We start from the raw sequence: 4,758 nt of genomic DNA on the forward strand, positions 1-4,758 counted from the left end.
TGGCTCAGAGTAATAGAGTACTAGCCTTGGGCACCAAAGCTACGGGACAGCATCCTCAGATGGTGATTTTTACTTAATGTAATTTTGTATCTCACTGTACAAGTATTTGAGGGCTATGGTTATACAGACCTAACAGGTAAAGAAAATAAGTTCAGCCAATTTTCAGTGGCTCACACCTGTAGGATCATGGTTCAAAGCCAGCCCACGCAGAAAAGATACTGTGAGACTCTTACCTCTTGTGAAGTACTCAAAAACCAGAAGTGTTACAGTGGCAAAAAGTGGTAGTGTGTTAGCCTTGAGAAAAAGAGCTTAGTGACTGTGCCCGGACCCTGAGTTCTATCCGTAAGACTGAAGGGAAAAGAAAGATCACAAACATAAACAGTGAGCACAATAGACTATAGACTCAGGATGAAAGATTAAATTAACAAATAACAAATATCATCAACAACAGTTCTTTGAAATTTGTATATGGGGAATATAGCAGAAAAAATGATGAGAAAACATTGATTCATTTCTAACCACTCTTGTATTATTTGTTTTGAAATCATTAACTGCTTTTAAACTAAACAGGCATGTAAGTATCATTTTAGAGAAAACAACACTTATACATGTATTTTAATCTGAATTCCATATTTTACAATTTGCCTTTTAGTAAATCATCATTCTCTTTTCATATAAAATATATGTAACCCCTTTACTTAATATTTCATATAATTCCAACATGTGATTGTATCATAACTCCTCAATTTCTTCTTTTCTCCCAATCTCCCCTGCTCTCTATCCCAGTGCTTAAACTCAAGGCATCACTCATGCTAGGTAGGTGCTCGATGAGTTGAGCTGCACACCCCGCTGTTTTTGTTTTACTCATTTTTTATGTTTATTACCAGGTCAGCTTGGACCACAATCTTTCTTTTTACCTTTTCTAAGTAGTTGAGATAAAAAGCACAATGCACTGGGTTTACCTATTGCTTGAGATACAGAACTGTGAATATTTTGCCTAATCCTCAGTTTCTCAGTATCTTTTTCTTTTTTGGTTGGGGGGTGGGGTTATGGGGTTTGAACTCTGGGCCTGGGCATGGTATCTGAACTCTTCAGTTCAAGGCTACCCCTAGACCCACAGCCCCACTTAACCTTTTCTAGTGATTAATTGGAGATAAAAGTCTTCTTGTATTGGGGTCCTCAGATATCAGCCTCCTGAGTAACTAGGATTAAAGACGTGAGACACCACCCATGGCTTCTCAGTAACTGAAGTAACTAGAAATGCATGTGACAGCTACCATGTTTGGTTCTAATTATTAACAAGTAAAACACATGAACAAAATTTTAATAATTTAAAACATAAGAACAAACGTTTAATAATTTTAAATGTTCATTTTGGGCATAATGGGTGCTTTTAGATTCCTAGTTTCAAATTTCACCAATTTTTTTTAACTTTTTATTTTCCGGATTTAAGAAACTGATAAACTTAAAAAAAAAGCTGATTAAGTATTTTTTAAAAATAAAAGGCCTATGGCCAGGAGTTTGGCCTAGTGGTAGAGTGCTTGCCTAGCACACACGAAGACCAAGTTTCAATACCTGAGCTCAAGCCCAGGACTGGCAAAAAAAATAATAATAAATAAAAAATTAAAAAAAAAGCCTAAAAGAAAGCATCCTTGCCAGCGTAACTTTGGACCTGACACTTTGCAAAAATATTTGACCTCAAAATTGTTTGTTATGGAGAATATATTCCATTCATAGATCTTGTCGTCCTCATCACCTATGCTGAAACAGCCTCCATATAGGGGAGAAAGCCAGGCTGTCTGAAAACCTACCAAGGGAAGTCAGGGTGGCCATGTCCCAACATTTGACCTGACAGGATTCAAGGATAATGGCAGATTAAACATAAAATCAAAGCAGAGAAATAGGAAAAATGCATCAATTTTTCCAAATGTATGAGATCAAAGAGTGTTTAAAGAGGGTGTATAACACTTACAGTAGGTATTCGAACAACCATCTTTTAGTATCACACAAAAAAAGAGCAACCAATGAAACCTCAAAGGCATCTTAGAGCATATTTTTTCCAGGAAGGAGCAATAAATGCAGTGTGGTATACTTGAGAAATGAATATCTAGCCTTTTAATTCTGTCAACCTAGCCTTTGAATTCTGTCAATTGTTTTTTTACTCTATTATGGCACTGTGGTTTCATTCAGAAAACTAAATAAGCACATTAGCTTCAACTCAACAGAAAAGTTAAAAGTAAGTGGCTATTGTCTAAAATGCAAGGTACATTATACTCAGAAGAGATTCACTTTCCAGTGCACACCTGACATTTTTAGTACTGACACTAATAGGACGGAGTTCTGAAACAGAAAAGGAGAATGACTCACCCCTTTTAGTCTCACTCAAATTAGAAATCACTGTTCTATGAAGCTGACTGAAACAAACCACTTCCTACATCCTAGCCATTGATGTAGAAAGTAGCAGCTGATGTTCTTCTTCAGTTTGCAAGGACATAAACTGAACACAATTCTGGAATGATTCTGCCCTTTTGTGCTACAAAGAGTCTATTTCCATCCTCCAAACTGGGTTTAAACCCACAGCAGTATCTCACCTCTCTAAGGAAAGAACAAAACCATTAGTTGTCTCTCACACTAGCAATTTGGAATGAGTTATGATGAGCAAGGGTCTGGTTTCTCAGTTGTAAATAATTTCATTGCTTTTCTTTTATGTGTACTAGGACTCTGGCTTCAATCCAGGATTCTTACTCTCTCTTGACTTTTTTCCTTATGGATAACATGTTGCCAATTAAGTCATAGCACTACTTCTGGGTTTCTCACTGCTTAACTGGAGATAAGTCTCATGGTATTTCCTGCCTAAGATGGCCTGGAATCCTGATCCTCAGATCTTAGCCTCCTCAGCAGAGGATTATAGGCATAAGCCACCAAAGTCTGACAAAAATGTTCCTCTGATAAAATTCAAAATGGCGCTGGGTACAGTGCCTGACACTTGACTTGTAATCATAGCTACTAGCCACTAAAGAATGTGAGATTTTTTGCCAGTCCTGGGCCTTGAACTCTGGGCCTGAGCACTGTCCTTGGGCTCTCTCAAGGCTAGTGCTCTACCATTCCAGCCACAGCCTCATTTCTGGCTTTCTTTATACATATAGTACCAAGGAACAGAACCTGGGTCTTCATGCATGCTTGGCAAGCATCTTACCACAAAGCCAAAATCCTGGCCCAAGAAGGAGAGACTCTTATCTCCAGTTAATCACTAGAAAATGAGAAATGGGGTTGTGTGTCCAGGGGGAGGGCAGTAGCCTTGAGCTAAAGAGCTAAGGGAACAGCCCAAGGCCTGTGCTCAGGATTTAAGTTCAAACCCCAGAACTTGCAAAATACAAAAAAAGTGTCAAGGACTCTCCTGCCACATTTCAGCTCTCAGCCTCCTACCAGATAGGATTACAGGCAGGTGCCACCACTGACAAGTTTGAATAACTTTTCTTCCATCCCCTGGAATGTGGACTCCCCACAACACTAGTAGACAAAACAGACATGTGTCACAGGGCAGTGGGCACTAACTGCATTCAGGTTTACACAGGGGTGTGTGCACAGAACAGCTAGCATGCCATGGGCCATAGGTGGAACAGTGTGCAGTGGGCAAAGCGTGGACCCCTTTTCAGGGCCGAGGATACTGAGGTGCTGGGGTCAAAGCAGGTCTTGATGTCCTGAGTCCCAGGCCAAGGAATGTGAGGAGTCCCAGACCCAGGGAGCTGGGTACCAGCGAGGCTCAAGCACTATCTGCAAAGCGGGAGGAGCTGGACTCGTTGCACCAGCAACAGAGGAGTCCGGGATCCGATCTGGGATTTCAAGGGACCCGGGATAAGTGAACCCTGTGTAGCAGCTCCCAGTGCACACCATTAAATGACCACCCAACCCACCCCTGGCACTTTCTCACCACCATATGGGGGGTGGTGGGGAGCAGGATGCACCATTGAGGCTGGATGGGGGAGGTCTGATGAAGGAACTACCAGATTGCAACTGAGAGACTGGAAAGCTCCACAAGAAGGCAGATCTCCATGGATACAGGTGTTTGCTAGCAAGTGTATAAGAGGGCACCACAAGCCTGGTGGCTCCATGGTGCCCAACACTGGTGTTGGGGGTGGGACTCCCCCCGCAGCGCTGACTCAGTGGAAACTTGGACCTATGGGGCCTTGCTGGAGACTGTGCTCCAGCAGACTCTGCCTCTGCCATGGTGCAATCTAAGCACCTAACACCCTGAGGAGCTAGGATGAGAGGCAGCTGCCAGTGGCTCCCAAAGCTGACCTTATCTTTGATTTAGAAACTCTTTGTCAATAACAGTTCAGTGTGAAGTAACAGGATATAGTAATTGGATAAAGTTAAGTGGACATACATATGTGAGAAATTTACAATTTAGAAATAATGTCAGGAATCAAATCTGTTTACACTAGTACAAACAGTAAAATACTTATGAATAAATACATCCAAAATGAAAGATACAGAGAAGATTGGCCTGCCCCTGTGCAAGGATGACATGCAAATTCATGAAGCATTCCATGGTTTTTCATATATCTTTGTTTATTTGAAATAGGATAGGGAAGGGGGGAAAACAAGAAAAAAATCACACAAGAAAAAAATCATAATAAGCCTTTAGGAGAGAAGCATAGGATCTTAGATAAGAGGAAAGGAGATGAGAGATTTCTCCCAAGCAGGTGTGGTGGCTTACACTGCAATCCTAGCTATTCAGTAGTTAGCTGAAGAAAT

General features: G+C 41.1%; 1 pseudogene; it reads left to right on the plus strand.

The window, feature by feature from the left end:
* The first annotated feature begins 4,458 nt into the window (after window positions 1–4,458).
* LOC150039598 (U6 spliceosomal RNA) lies at window positions 4,459–4,558 on the plus strand (annotated as a pseudogene).
* Window positions 4,559–4,758: the final 200 nt, after the last annotated feature.

The sequence above is a fragment of the Megascapheus bottae genome, unplaced genomic scaffold (genome assembly GCF_031878675.1).
Source record: "Megascapheus bottae isolate mThoBot1 unplaced genomic scaffold, mThoBot2.hap1 HAP1_SCAFFOLD_41, whole genome shotgun sequence".
NCBI classification, from domain to species: Eukaryota; Metazoa; Chordata; class Mammalia; order Rodentia; family Geomyidae; genus Megascapheus; species Megascapheus bottae.